Consider the following 16,180-nt stretch of genomic DNA (forward strand, 5'->3'; position numbering starts at 1 on the left):
CGAGTGATATACTTACACATGGTGGTATCCCTATGTCTACTGCCATTATCCTTCTAGGTGGCAGAGATCACAGAGTTAGAAGGTGCTGATGAAAGGGATGTGACTGGGTGTTGCAGTGGAACTTATAGATGGTACACTCTACAGCCATGTTGCACAAGTGATGAAGGGAATGAATGTTGAAGATGGTGGAGGGGCTATCAATCAATCAGACTGGTGTAATTTGAATGTTATTGGAGTGGCATTTATTCTGGAAAGTGGAAAGTGTTGTATCACATTTCTAACACGTTGATGCTAGACAGGCTTTGAGGAGTTAGATGGTAGATGTGTCACTCACCACAGATTTTTCAATCTCTGAACTAGCCTTGCAGCTTCAATATTTATGTGGCTGGTCCAGTTAAGTTTCAGGAAAGGGACCCCTTCTCCTTTGGGATGTTGATTTTGCGGGAATTCAGCAATAGTGATGCTGCTCGATATTAAAGGGAGATGTTTCAGTTCTCTCTAATAGAAGTTAGCCATTGGTTGAGACTTATGTGACAGTGTTACCCACCATTTATCATCCCAACCCTAAATGCTTTCTGAAGCTATTGAGAATAACAAATTAAGTGGGTAAGAAATTATAATTTTAGTACTTTTCAGACCGTGCCATATTATTTAATCTCTAATTGTCGGAGAAGAAAATCAACAAAGTTTTTCTTTGTCTTTTAGTAGCAGGTAGGTCAGATGAATACCTGATTTGTGCTACTGCAGTAGAGTAATAGTTGTACAAACTTAGAAAATGTATGTAAAAATGTGTTCCCAATTCTCCAAAGGGTCATTGAAAGAGAAACAGGAGTAGTAAGATTCAGCCTTGTAAATGTCCACTTTTGACTGATGTTTATCAATTTTGCCATGGCTAATAACATGAAATGAATCTTAATCATGATGAATAGGTCATGATTCAATGAAATCAGTGAAGTACAAAAGATTATTTCACCAAATGTGGGTATGGAAATATTAATATCCTCAAGATTGGCTATTAACCCTGCAAGGCACTAACAGACCAGGAAAGATAGAGGTCCTATAATCAGTTCTTCGATGTATGGCCTTTATTTTGTTAAAAAAAAGTTACCTTTGCTACTTAGCTCTTGCAGTCTCCTGACTGAAACAAAAATGAATGCAAATTTGTATTATTTTTAGAAAATGTAAATGCGGTTGCTTGGTAATAGCTGGTTCTAACTGTTAAATTATTCTACATTAAGAGTCTAGGTTTGGAAAGCATACAGTGCCCCCTAACATTTGGGATTTGCATTCTAATAAATAAAACTGATTAGATTGGAGATTCTAATTTGACCATTTTGAAAGTTCTAAATTAATGAATTGAAGGTAGCTTTAATCGACTTTCTTATTGGTTCAGGCCCATATTGCAAACATTTCCTTAGTTTGTCTCAAAAATGGCAGCCCTATTTGAAGCAATAAGGATGGCTGCTCAGGGAAATTGACATCTCTTACTGATGCAGCAGTTATTAATCCTACATTTCTATGATACTTATTGATTTGTAACAGAGGTTGAAATATTCAGCAATTATGCAAGACCTCGCAGAATGAAATTACAAAGAAAGCTTTCATCTGCATAAATTTAACCTGTTGCAATCTAATGGCAACACTGAACACAAAAACAGGTTTTCACAGTATTATTGATATATCATCTCCCACTACGAACATTGTAAAAGCTATCTCTTATTATTAAATGTTGAATCCTTAGGTGGAGATGGGAGTAAGATCGACGGATAATAGCAGTCTGCCAAATATTGGTGAAATTTCTTGATTTGTTTTTCCTTGATAGGAAAATAATCTGGACTGATCTTTGTGGTAAAAGGTAGTGGGTGTATAAACTTACTGTTCTGTGTGAAATAATTTTGGGCATTGTCAATTCACTTGAAACTACAAAACAAATCTGCTCTTCTGTCAAATTGTTGAGAGAAAAGATGAATTCATTTCTGATTGATCAAGTTCTTAACACGACCACAAGAGCTTTACAACTAATTTAATCAATTTTATATAGTTTTACTACTATTAGCTGGATAAACTGAGCAGCCAATTAGTGCACAGTGATGCTGTACAGATAGTAAATGAGATGATGACCAGTACTTCTTTGATTGGCAGTGTTTTGTTGTGTTGACTGAGGACAAACATGAGGCAAGAAGCAAGCAGAACTGAGTGCCCTTAGCTGAATAATGTTGTGGAATCTTTCATGTCCCTTTGAACATAATGGTGTTCTTAATTTAATGTATCATCAAAAGTATAGCACTACTTCAATTCTGCACTCCAACTAGATCTTGTGCCAAACACCTGGATTCACCTAATGTTTCAACACAGAAGCAAGATATTTAAGAGTATGGTTGGTACTGCCATAACTATTGTATTAGCATGCCAGAGATTGTGAATTCAAATAACACATCAAGTTGTAAGATAAATAACCATAAAAGTTTTTTTTCTAACTTTAAAATTTGAGTTGGTTCACCAATATCTTTTAGAGAAAGGAATATTACATCCACATTATGCCAAACATTTCCTCTGACAAATGAAGTCTGGTCCTACACTACATGCTTTATTTTTAAAATTGACCCGTCCCCATAGCATTCAGACCCCTTATGTAACTCTTCCAAATTCACATAGTCCCTTTGCCAACTTTGTGCCTTTTCCAACCATTTTTACGTTCACCAACCATACCAACTCACTTTGTATCTATGCACAAGTACCCATGCACTCAAGAGAAAAAAGAAGGTTCTGTTTCATAATAGAGGGTAGTGTATTATATAGAACATTAAGAAAAACAGTCTCATTCACAAAAGCAAATTTTGACAATTCTTGTCAAATTGGACTGTTCCTTTTATGCACAATCTACAATACAATTTTAATAATCCCAAAGGGATTTAGTCATGTTCCATGTGATTTAGGATTCCGGCTCCCCAAAATAAAAGTGTTCCAGCTCCCAGTACTAAAATACCTGATTTTATTGTGAAAAAATTATAACTAAAATTCCCAGGCTGATTTAGCTAAATGCAGATTGATCTCAATTCATTGCAGTTGCATGATTTTGATTTTACAAATGTACCTTACATATTTCCCAGTTATTTAATTTTGCTAAATTAAGGCCAATTTGTAGTTCACAATTTTGCTTCAAATTTGAATTTATAGGTTTATTTCATTATTGGAACATTAAATAAACAGGATTTATGTTGCGATCCCAGTTACAACCGCAAAAATACTACTAACATTTGAGTAACAGTCATAGAATAATTTATACACTAATGCTAGTGTGTACTTAAACTGTAACCTAAAATCATTTTCTGTCTTTTCCAATCAATTTTGTTCTGAATTGTGATATGAAAACTAAGAAATTAATAGTTTTATTTTGTTATCCAGCCTTGGAGTCATAGAGGTGTACAGCATGGCAACAAAATCTTTGTTCCAGCGTGTCCATGCCAACCAGATATCCGAAATAAATCAAGTCTTATCTGCCAGCATTTGGCCCATATCCCTCTAAACCCTTCCTAGTCATGTGCCTATCCAGATGCTTTTTAAATGTTGTACCAGCCTCCACCACTCTGGCAGTCCATTTCATACACGCACCACCCTCTATGTGAAAACGTTTCCCCTCAGGCCCCTTTTAAATCTTGCCCCTCTCACTTTAAATCTATGCTGTTTAGTTTTGGACTTCATCATCTTAAGGAAAAGACCTTGTCTATTCAGCCTATCCACGCCACTCATGATTTCATAAACTTCTATACCGTCACCACACTCCAGCCTCTGACACTCCAGGGAAAGTAGCCCCAGTCTATTCAGTCTCTCCCTATAGCGTTGGGGGCTGGGGAAGCGGTATGTGGAACAGTCTCCTCCATGATTTTCGCTTCCCCGGCCCCCAACGCCTTATCTTCACCATGGATATCCAGTCCCAAAAACCTCCATCCCCCATCACGAAGGCCTCAAAGCCCTCCGCTTCTTCCTTTCCCACCGTACCAACCAGTACCCTTCCACTGATACCTTCCTTCGACTGACTGAACTGGTCCTCACTCTGAACAACTTCTATTTCCAATCCTCCCACTTCCTCCAAACCAAAGGTGTAGCCATGGGCACCCGCATGGGCCCCAGCTATGCCTGCCTCTTCGTCGGATATGTGGAACAGTCCATCTTCCGCAGCTACACTGGCACCACCCCCCCCACCTTTTCCTCCGCTGCATCGATGACTGTATCGGCGCTACCTCGTGCTCCCACGAGGAGGTTGAACAGTTCATCCACTTTACTAACACCTTCCACTCCGACCTCAAATTTACCTGGACCGTCTCAGATCCTCCCTCCCCTTCCTAGACCTCTCCATTTCTATCTTGGGCGACCGACTCAACATGGACATTTACTATAAACCGACCGACTCCCACACCTACCTAGATTACACCTCCTCCCACCCTGCCCCCTGTAAAAACGCCATCCCATATTCCCAATTCCTTCGCCTCCACCGCATCTGCTCCCAGGAGGACCAATTCCAATACCGAACAATCTAGATGGCCTCCTTCTTCAAAGACCACAATTTCCCCTCAGACGTGGTTGACAATGCTCTCCACCGCATCTACTCCACTTCCCGCTCCTCTGCCCTTGAACCCCGCCCCTCCAACCGCCACCAGGACAGAACCCCACTGGTCTTCACGTACCACCCCACCAATCTCCAGATACATTGTATCATCCTTCGGTCATTTCCCCCACCTCCAAATAGACCCCACTACCAAGGATATATTTCCCTCCCCTCCCCTATCAGCGTTCCGGAAAGACCACTCCCTCCGCGACTCCCTCGTCAGGTCCACACCCCCCACCAACCCAACTTCCACTCCCGGCACCTTCCCCTGCAAACGCAAGAAATGCAAAACTTGCGCCCACACCTCCCCCCTCACTTCCCTCCAAGGCCCCAAGGGATCCTTCCATATCTGTCACAAATTCACCTGCACCTCCACACATATCATTTACTGCATCCGCTGCACCCGATGTGGCCTCCTCTACATTGGGGAGACAGGCCGCCTACTTGCGGAACGTTTCAGAGAACACCTCTGAGACACCCGCACCAACCAACCCAACCGCCCCGTGGCTGAACACTTTAACTCCCCCTTCCCACTCTGCCAAGGACATGCAGGTCCTTGGCCTTCTCCATCGCCAGACCATGGCAACACGATGCCTGGAGGAAGAGCGCCTCATCTTCCGCCTAGGAACCCTCCAACCACAAGGGATGAATGCAGATTTCTCCAGCTTCCTCATTTCCCCTCCCCCCACCTTATCTCAGTCCCAATTCTCGGACTCAGCACTGCCTTCTTGACCTGCAATCTTCCTCCCAACCTCTCCACCCCCACCCCTTCTCCGGCCTATCACCCTCACCTTGACCTCCTTCCACGTCAATTCTCCTGCTCCTTGGATGCTGCCTGACCTGTTGCGCTTTTCCAGCAACACATTTTTCAGCTCTGATCTCCAGCATCTGCAGTCCTCACTTTCTCCTAATGTGAGCATTGAGACAGCAAATGATCTGAATATTACACCGTATTACTTGGAGATTTTCTCACGTTTTAAAAAAATGGAACGTCGAATTGTAGCTCTCATTAGATGGAGAAAACATGATAGGAAAAAGCTGCATGTACCTGCCCTCCAAAGTAGGTGAAGTCTCCCCACCCTCCTCACAACATTCACTGACATATATTCATGGGGAAGTGATGGCCTAGTGCTATTATCACCAGACTATTTATCCAAACACCCAGGTAATGTTCTGAGGATCTAGGTTTGAATGTTGACATGGCAGATTGTGCACCTTGGATTAAAAGAAAATCTGGAATTAAAAGGCTAATGACCTAGAAACTATTGTCAATTGTTGGGAAAAGCCATCTACGTCACTGGAAAGAAAGGATAGAAACTGCCATCTTTCCTTTCCTAGGCATATATGTTGACTTTTAACTCACCTCCCATAAAAGAATAATAAAACATAGGTCCTCATCTAGAATCTAACAGAATTAGAAAGCCTCACTCATGTAACAAATTCAAATTTAAAGAATATTATGAAATTTAATACCTGATTCTGTTTGATTCGCGTTTAGAACTTTCATGTTTGTTTAAACACTGTCTGCCATTGAAACAGCCTTACACATTCAGGTCACATCAGTCTTCCTTATCACCAGAAATGCAATTTCTATGCAGTTCTTTCCTCTTAAGTATTTAAACGCATGAAAAGAAATGAATGAAATAAAATGTTTATTAAGTTGCTGTTAAATTAATATTTATTCCTTGAAATTTACAGAGGGCTTTATTGGGTTCTGCATGGTTTATACAGCAGTCTGTTTCTAAATGAAATGTTAGTTTCAGAATTATCTTGTATTGAGAGTTTATACAGGAGGTTGGAGAGTATCTATGGTGTAATTAGTCAATGTTTTACATTCATGTTTGTTCATCACTGAGCTAAAGAAACAGCTCTTTAAACAGACACTGTACTGGTAAAAACATGTTTGGGAATCTTATTCCTCACAGTCAGCACAAAAACTCTCATATGTAGTAAAAATCCTGATTCTCTTGTGCTAGATCACATAGACCTCCTATTTATTTTCAACTGGTAGCATTATTTGTACTCTCTCCAACACTAGAAACTGCTATGATTTAAATTTCCTTATTTTGTTCTTCAGTTGCACATGTTTAATAATGCACCTCAGTCAAGAATGATTCCAGCAAAGAATTTTTTTTCATGTTAAATATGTAATATAAATAAAGAGGAATTAAACAATCTGGCGTAAGGAGCATTCTTACCATCCACCATTCTTACCATGGTAGACTAATTAGTAAAGTTAAATTCAAGGTGAGCTTGCCAATTGGATACAAAATTGGCTTAGTGCCAGGAGACAGACAGTGATGTTTGAGGCCTGTTACCAATGATGTTCCACAGGGATTGGTGCTGGGTCCATTTTTGTTTCTCATTTATCTAAATGATTTCAATAATAATTCAGAAGGCTTGGTTCGCAGGTTTGTAGCTGACACCAAAATTGGTGGGATAGTAGGCAGTGAAGAAGGTTGTCTAAGATTACAAAGAGATCTTGATTAATTGGGCTGAGGAATGGCAGATGGAATTTAATTTAGATAAATTCGAAGTAAAACAAACAAAAGGGGGGGGGGGAGAGGATTTAGACAGTTAAAAATAGGGCCTTGAGTAGTGTTGTCAAACAGAGAGACCTAGGGGTTCAGTTATATAATTATTTGAAGTTTGCATCATATGTTGACAGGGTGATTAAGAAGACATTTAGCATACTTGCCTGCACTGTCCAGGCCTTTGAATATAGGATTTGGGACATCATGTTGAGGTTGTACAGGATGTTGGTGAGGCCTCTTCTGGAGTACTGTGTCCAGTTCTGGCCACATTGTTCTAGGAAGGATATTATTAAGCTGGATTTACCAGGATGTTGCTGAGAATGGAGGGTTTGAATTATAAGGAGAGGCTGGTTAATCTGGGATCTTTTTCACTAGAGTATAGAAGGTTAAGGGGTGACATTATAGTGGTTCATAAAATCATGAGGAGTATACATAACTTGAATGCAAGGTGTCTTTTCCCAGGATCAGGAAATTCAAGAGAAGGGGGCATATTTTTAAGGTGAGTGGATTTTTTTTTCAAAATGAGGTGCATTTGTTTTCATACAGTGAGTGGCTTGTGTATGGAGTAAACTTCCAGAGGATGTGATGGATGTGGGTACAGTTACAATGTTTAAAAGACATTCAGATAGATAGACAAATAAAAATATTTGGACAGATTTAGGCAAAGCACAGGCAGGTGGGATTAGTTCCGTTTGGGATTATTGTCGGCATGGACTGGGGCTTGGATCAAAAGGTCTGTTTCTGTATGACTGTATCATTCTACCTGTGTATAGGAGTGGAAAAATATTTTTACACACACACTGGCAGCACCACAACACTTCAGATCTCTTGGAGAGAATGGTAATTGTACCCTGTTAGTAGAAGGAGAACTACTACTAACCTCTTGTATGTGTGATCATACATTACAAACTCAGTGCTATGAGACTGATTTTGGGGCATTAGGAATGGAACTGTTTGGATTTCTGGAATCTGCAGTGTTAAGGTTTTTCTGTGTTTGAAATGTATATTTTTAAAAGTTATGTATTTTAATCATCTGACTAGCCACAGCAGAAATATCAGAGCTTATTAGTCAATATCATATAAGCTTTTAGTCTCTAATATCAGCGTTATCAGGAACAAGCTCTATTAAAGTATCAAGGAGCACAGAACTGAGGCAGAACAGTGGACTGATCAGATTCTTCTGGTCTATTTCTAACCACTCCCAATAAGGTTGTTTCTTTGAAGGGTCTCTCACTTGTGCATAACTTTTTTTGCAAAATCACCTGTTGGGATATATTCCGATATGACATCCAATTCTACTTTTCCACTACCCTGCACTGCATTTGTGTTGTTACATTGTTTGACTTGCAACTTTAGGCAAACACAGTTACAGCTTACTCAAGATTGGACCAAAAGCATTGAGATTGAGCCTTTGTGCAAACACCATGCAGAGCCACTGAATCTATATCCATCCCCAATCACTTCCTGTGCTGAACAAGATTGTTGCCACCTTGAGATCCAATTCAACATCTTCTCCATAGCAAAGACAACCTACTTTGACTTCTGTAACATTATCTTGCCACCGCCTCAACTTCATCCTATTGTTCACTGTTGCGCTCATTCAGATATATTTATCCATGCTTCTATCATCTTCAGACTATTCTAATACTCTCCTGGCAGGACTTTCAGCCTATATCGACTTCAGATCACCAAAATCTCGATTCTACTTGAGTTCAAATTCTTCAACCCTACTTAATTCTAAAGCTTTGTCCATCCCTGTATTCTTTGCACATCTGTCCCCCACCTGTATGCCTTGATGGGTCAAATATTTGATCCCATCTTTTTATAAATTCATTATTGCCATCTATACAATGCACTGAAATTTCTTCACTAAACCTATTTGTCACTCCACTTCCCTCTCTTCCTTTAAGACAGTCTTTAAAACCATCAACACAAGTTGAGTGTAAAATTTTGAGCATGAGTAGAAATAAGATTTCAGAGTCCCTATGTATTCCTGTCTTGGATCATGGGGTGTATCTAAATGGTCCTTTTGGATTCGGTTATAAATAGTTAAGAGAAGACTGAACAACAGCGATTTGCTTAAATGTGGGTGTTTATTAAGTGATAATAAGAGTAATAAATGTAAAAGGAGAAAAAACAACAAGTTTCACGCCCTTCTGTCCTTCAGGGAGTCCTCAGCCGATGGCTGGGGACTTAGGTTCATTTCTGGCACCATTTGTGACTCCAGCCTAAAGCGAACTCCAAATCTCAGAATGAAACTCTCTCCTCTTATACAATGCAACAAACAGTACAGAAACAGCTACATAAAAACAAGCTGCTGGTGCCATCTTCAGCCTGTAAAGGAATCTTCACAGGACTCATTCAAGGGCATGTAGTTGTGGAATATCATCATTAACTTTCCCAGCCTATACAATGCCACACCCCAAATCGTAGTCAGGTATAAGAAAAATCTAAAAGCCTGATGAAATTTTAGCTTTTCCAAATAAAAGGCTGGTGAATAAAAGATAAAGTTTTGCAGCAGCAATACATGTCCCTGATTAGATAAAGGTAGGGGTATGTGAACTATTTTGGGTACAATACCTTAGAATGGATATATTTAATTTTGAAAGAGCATAACAAAGATTCATCAGAATGTTCTCATATACAAAGCCTGGAATCAATGAGAGATTACATAAATAAGACTTGCATTCCCTTAAAATTTATGGGTGACTTTCTAAGATTTATGGGATTTTAGGTTGACGTGGTGAAGATTCATGATGTATTATTGGAAACTTAGGTCAAAAAGTGAAAGATTCATATAGTTTGATCATTGTCCCTAGATTGTATGCATTATAGGGGAGATGTAGTGTCTGATTATATTTTTGATGTTTTCTGTTGACAGAGTGTCAGGACTTTGTTTGCATGCATTTTAAGGCGGTGGTTAAACTCTTGAGGTGAACCTTTTATTAAATTCATTGGATGTGGGTGTCACTGGCTGGGCCATCATTTTTTTGCCCAGTACTTATTTTCCTTTGAGAAGGTGATGATGAACTACCTTGAATTTCTGCAGTCTATTGAGGGTAGATTTTCCAGCTGTGCTGTTTGGGAGCAAGTTCTAAGATTTTGAACTAGTGACGCTGAAGGAACAATGATGCACTTTGAATTCAGGAAGGTGTGCGTGTTCATGTTTATCTACTACCCTTGACCTTGCAGATAGAAGTGCTCATAGGTTTGGAGGGTGCTGTCTGAGGAGCCATATTGAAATTCTGCAGAGCATCTTATAGATAATACATAGTGAACATTGGTGGGGGGAGTGAATGCTTGTGGATATGGTGCCAATCAAGCAGGATGCATTTTTCCTGGAGGGAGTCAAGTTCTTGAGGTGCGTTTGGAGCTGCATACCTAGGAGTGGTTAGGTTCCGTCAGGGCCACTCAGCTACTGACAGTTTCCCTGTTATATGAAGGATATTATTAAGTTGGAGAGAGTTCAGAAAAGACTTACCAGGATGTTGCCAGAAATAGAGGGTTTGAATTATAAGGAGAGGCTGGATTGTTTTTCACTGGGGAATAAGAAGTTAAAGGATGTCCTTATAGAGGTTTATAAAATCACGAGGGGTATAGGTAAGGTGAATGGCAGGTGTCTTTTCCCTAGGATGGGGGAATTTCAAGACTAGTCATGTTTTTAAGGTGAGAGGATAAAGATTTTAAAGTACAGCCTTGCTTCAAACATGGGCAAAAGAGTTAATTCCAGAGATGAGGCAAGAGTGGCAGCCCCAGACATCAAGGCTCCATTTGACCATGTGGGGTTGTAAGATAGAACAAAATCCCTAATATTAAAACATACAGACCAAATTCTGGAATTTTGGGCAGAACCCTGAACTTCCAAAACTTTTAAAGGAAAAGGGACAGCTGGACTGAGTCGACGGGAAAATACCAATTAGCAAGCTTGAGAATGCAGATCGCTGTCCTGGACAATTCAGCCTGAAATCCCAATTTATACCTCCTCTCTAAAAGTACAGTCAATCAAAACCAACAGACCCTAGCCAGAGACAGTTTTTATACCTCAGACTCAACAGCGGAGATAGTGCAGGGCCCACGGAGATACTTGACATTCAATCTCGATCAAAACCCATTCACACATACTCTAACTATCCGAAAGCCAATTAACTTTAGAAAAGAACATCAAGAGTTTTGGTGCAAAAATTGATGAAAGAGCTGAATTCTAGAGATGAGGTGGGAACGACTGCTTTGACAATAAGGCTACATTTGGCTCAGTGCATGGCATTAAAATGCTTCAGTCACATTGAAGTCAAATCTCTCCCACAGTTAGTCATATGTGGCGATTGGTGGCCAGTCATTTCAAACCCAGGACATCATTGCAGGATTTCCTTAGGACAGTATACAAGGCCCAACCATCTTCACCTCCATCATCACCTTCTCACCATTGTAAGCTCAAATATTGGGACATTCTCCTCCAAAGCTCCCTCAATACTGAAGCAACATTCATGCTGCACAAATGGCACACGATGATTATCTCCAATACGAGAGAATATAACTGTCTCATCTTGATCCCAAAAAAGAGAAAATGCTGGAAAATCTCAGCAAGTCTGGCAGCATCTGTAAAGAGAAAAAAGGACTGACGTTTCGAGTCTAACTGACCCTTTGTCAAAGCTGAAAATGTGTTGCTGGAAAAGCGCAGCAGATCAGGCAGCATCCAAGGAGCAGGAGAATCGACGTTTCGGGCATGAGCCCTTCTTTCGGCCAACTTTTTACACAGAGGGTGGTTCACATGTGAATTGAACTTCATTGATAAAGCAGCTGAAGGTGGTTGCACTCCTGCAGAGATGTCCTGGAACTGAGATAACTAACCTCCAATGACACAATCATCTTCCTTTGTGCCAGGTATAATTTAACATATGGAGAGTTTTCTCCAAATTCCTATTGATTCCAGTTTTGCTAGGGCTCCTGATGTCACACAAAGTCAAGTGTAGTCTTGGTCTTATGGGCTGTCACTCTCACCTCACCTCTGAAATTAGCTCTTTTGGTTATGTTTGAAGCAAGGCTGTCTGATGTCAGGAGCTGTGTGGCTTTGGAGGATCCAAAACTAGGTCTCACTGAGTAGGTTATTGCATAGCAAGTGCTGCTAGGTAGCACTGTTGATGACATCTATTACTTTACTGATAGTCAAGAGTATGGCCAAAATTGATTGCATTGCATTCATCTTGCTTTTTTGCACAGCATATACCTGTCAATTTTCCACATTATTGGATAAATGCTGTAATTCTAACTTGTCTAGGGGGCCAGCAAGTTTTGGAGCACCTTTCTTGTATACTATTGTCAGAGTATTATCAGGGCTCACAGTCTTTGCAAGATCCAGTACTTCCAAATGTTTCTTGATTGTATGTGGAGTGAATTCGATTGGCTGAAGACTAGCGTCTGTGGTGCTGGAAACCTCTGGAGAGGGCCAAGTTAGGTCAACCACTTGGTAATTCTGGCTGAAGATTGTTCATAGAATCATACAGTAGGGAAAAAGCCCTTCGGCCCATCAAGACTGAACTACCAAAGGTGCACTAAATCTACATGAGTCCATTTTCCGGCTCTAGGCTTATAGCCTTGAATGTATTGACATTTCAAGTGCTTATCTGGGAAATTTTTAACGTTGAGCATTTTCTTACCTCAACTACTTGTGACAATGCTGTAGCTTTGAGGTTATATTGCTTTTTTTTAAAGAGAGGTTGTAAGGCAAAGGTGCCAAACTGGCTATTAAGACTGCTTGAGTAAATAGCTTGGCATGAGTGAATCTGTGTCTGAATTTTCCTTTATTGTCAAGGGATGTGTTTAAGGGATGCCTTTATATTGGAACAGTTCATTAATAATAGGTACTGTATCTATTATTTTGTTAAGTTTTCCAATGGAGTTAAGTTATTCTAAATTCCTCTTTCTTTGGTTGTATTTTAACTGCAATGTTTAAATAAACTGTTTTGCGAAATGTTGGGTAGTATGACCCACCTCATTGCATCTGGACCAGACACCTAATATTTTCCTTTAAAATAAGAAAAAATTAGGGTAAGCATACCTTCTTAAAGTATTTTGAGGGGATATGGTCTGATCCATAACACACTCTCCCAGACAGTGCATGACCACTGACTTACAAACATTCAGACTTATGAACTCAGTCCCATACAGGGGTGTAATTTTAAAGACCTGATATACAAACATTTCCTATACTTACGAATGGCCAGTTTACATGGTGCTGCATTATATTTTGACTTCAGTACAATCAACTTGTGAACAGACTCCAGAATGGAACCCGTTCACAACCCAGGGACTGCCTGTACATAGATTCACAGTGTGCTCTCAACAGCAAAACAAAAGACACAGGCTGATCCAACATCATTGCAGTTAGCTCTCTATTTACCCTCTGTTTCTCAATTGCTCATTCACATTGCAACCTCGGGTCAAATGGCCTTTTCTTGGAATTTTATGATGTCATAATTAGGAGTCAATTGAGCATTTTTCCCAATGTTAATCACCAGTGGAGCCGAAACTGTAGATCACCACTTGGTGGAATGGAGTTGGAGGAAAAATGGTGGAAAAAGTAGTCAAATTAATAAAGAAAAATACAAGATGCAATCTTACAGGGGTATAAGCAATGTGGGCTAAATTGGAGAAAGGCTAATTTTGACAATATTAGGCAAGAACTTTCAACAGCTGATTGGGCACAGATGTTCACAGGTGAAGAGATAGCTGGAAAATGGGAAGCCTTCAGAAATGAGATACCGAGACTCCAGAGAAAGTATATTCCTGTTAGGGTGAAAGTAAAGGCTGGTAGTTATAGGGAATGCTGGATGATAAAGAAATTGAGGGTTTAGTTAAGAAAAAGAAGGAAGCTTATGTAAAGTATAGACAGGATAGATCGAGTGAATCCTTAGAAGAGTATAAAGGCAGTAGGAGTATACTTAAGAGGGAAATCAGGAGGGCAAAAAGGGGACATGGGATAGCTTTGGCAAATAACATTAAGGAGAATCCAAACGGTTGTTGCAAATACATTAAGGACAAAAGGATAACTAGGGAGAGAATAGGGCCCCTCAAAGATCAGCAAGGCGGCCTTTGTGTGGAGCCACAGGGGATTGGACAGATACTAAAACAAGTATTTTGCATCAATATTTACTGTGGAAAAGGACATGGACGATATAGAATATAGGGAAATAGATGGTGACATCTTGCAAAATGTCCACATGACAGAGGAGGAAGTGCTGGATATCTTGAAATGCATAAAAGTGGATAAATCCCCAGGACCTGATCAGGTGTACCCCAGAAATATATGGGAAACTAAGGAAGTGATTGTGGGTTCTCTTACTGAGATATTTGTATCATCAATAGTCACAGGTGAGGTGCTGGAAGACTGGAGGTTGGCTAAAGTGGTGCCAGTGTTTAAGAAAGGTGATAAGGACAAGCCAGGGAACTACAGACCAGTGAGCCTGATGACGGTGGTGGGCAAGTTGTTGGAGGGAATCCTGAGGGACAGGATGTACATGTATTTGGAAAGGCAAGGACTGATTCGGGATAGTCAACATGGCTTTGTGCGTGGGAAATCATGTCTCACAAACTTGATTGGGTTTTTTGATGAAGTAACAAAGAGGATTGATGAGGACAGAGCGGTAGATTTAATCTATATGGACTTCAGTAAGGCATTTGACAAGGTTCCCCATGGGAGATTGGTGAGCAACATTAGATCTCATGGAATACAGGGAGAACTAGCCATTTGGATACAGAACTGGCTCAAAGGTAGAAGACAGAGGGTGGTGGTGGAGGGTTGTTTTTCAGACTGGAGGCCTGTGACCAGTGGAGTGCCACAAGGATCGGTGCTGGGTCCACTAATTATCATCATTTATATAAATAATTTGGATGCGAGCATAAGAAGTATAGTTAGTAAGTTTGCTGATGACACCAAAATTGGACAACGAAGAGGGTTACCTCAGATTACAACATTAGCCCATCATGATCAGATGGGCTAATGGGCTGAGAAGTGGCAGATGGAGTTTAATTCAGATAAATGTGAGGTGCTACATTTTGGGAAAGCAAATCTTAGCAGGACTTATACACTTAATGGTAAGGTCCAAGGGAGTATTGCTAAACAAAGAGACTTTGGAGTGCAGGTTCATAGCTCTTTGAAAGTGGAGTCGCAGGTAGATAGGATAGTGAAGGCGGTGTTTGGTATGCTTTCCTTTATTGGTCAGAGTATTGAGTACAGGAGTTGGGACGTCATGCTGTGGCTGTACAGGACATTGGTTAGGCCACTGTTGGAATATTGCTTGCAATTCTGGTCTCCTTCCTATCGGAAAGATGTTGTGAAACTTGAAAGGGTTCAGAAAAGATTTACAAGGATGTTGCCAGAGTTGGAGGATTTGAGCTATAGGGAGAGGCTGAACAGGCTGGGGCTGTTTCCCTGGAGCGTCGTAGGCTGAGGGGTGACCTTATAGAGGTTTACAAAATCATGAGGGGCATGGATAGGATAAATAGACAAAGTTTTTGCCCTGGGGTGGGGGAGTCCAAAACTAGAGGGCATAGGTTTAGGGTGAAAGGGGATAGATATAAAAGAGACCTAAGGGGCAACTTTTTCACTCAGAGGGTGGTACATGTATGGAATGAGCTGCCGGAGGATGTGGTGGAGGCTGGTACAATTGCAACATTTAAAAGGCATCTGGATGGATATATGAAAAGGAAGGATTTGGAAGGATATGGGCCGGGTGCTGGCAGGTGGGACTAGATTGGGTTGGGATATCTGGTCGGCATGGACGAGTTGGATCGAAGGGTATGTTTCTGTGCTGTACATCTCTATGACATGCTGTGGGCTATACCAGAGGCAGGCAGAGTCTCCTCAGTGTGAGTCAGAGGCTGGTAGACAGGATGGAAGTGGAAGTACCTGCTACCTCTGTAATATTGTGTGAAAACTCCAAGGAGCCTGTGTGTGGATCCCCCTCCAGATACAGCTTCTTGGCACTGCCCTGTCTCCATGTAAGGAGGGACCTGGACCAGAGGGCAGGGTTCCCCATCCCAT

Source organism: Chiloscyllium plagiosum, unplaced genomic scaffold, assembly GCF_037043375.1.
Source record: "Chiloscyllium plagiosum isolate Xiang-an unplaced genomic scaffold, Cpla_swu_hap1 HiC_scaffold_11, whole genome shotgun sequence".
In the NCBI taxonomy this organism is placed as follows: Eukaryota; Metazoa; Chordata; class Chondrichthyes; order Orectolobiformes; family Hemiscylliidae; genus Chiloscyllium; species Chiloscyllium plagiosum.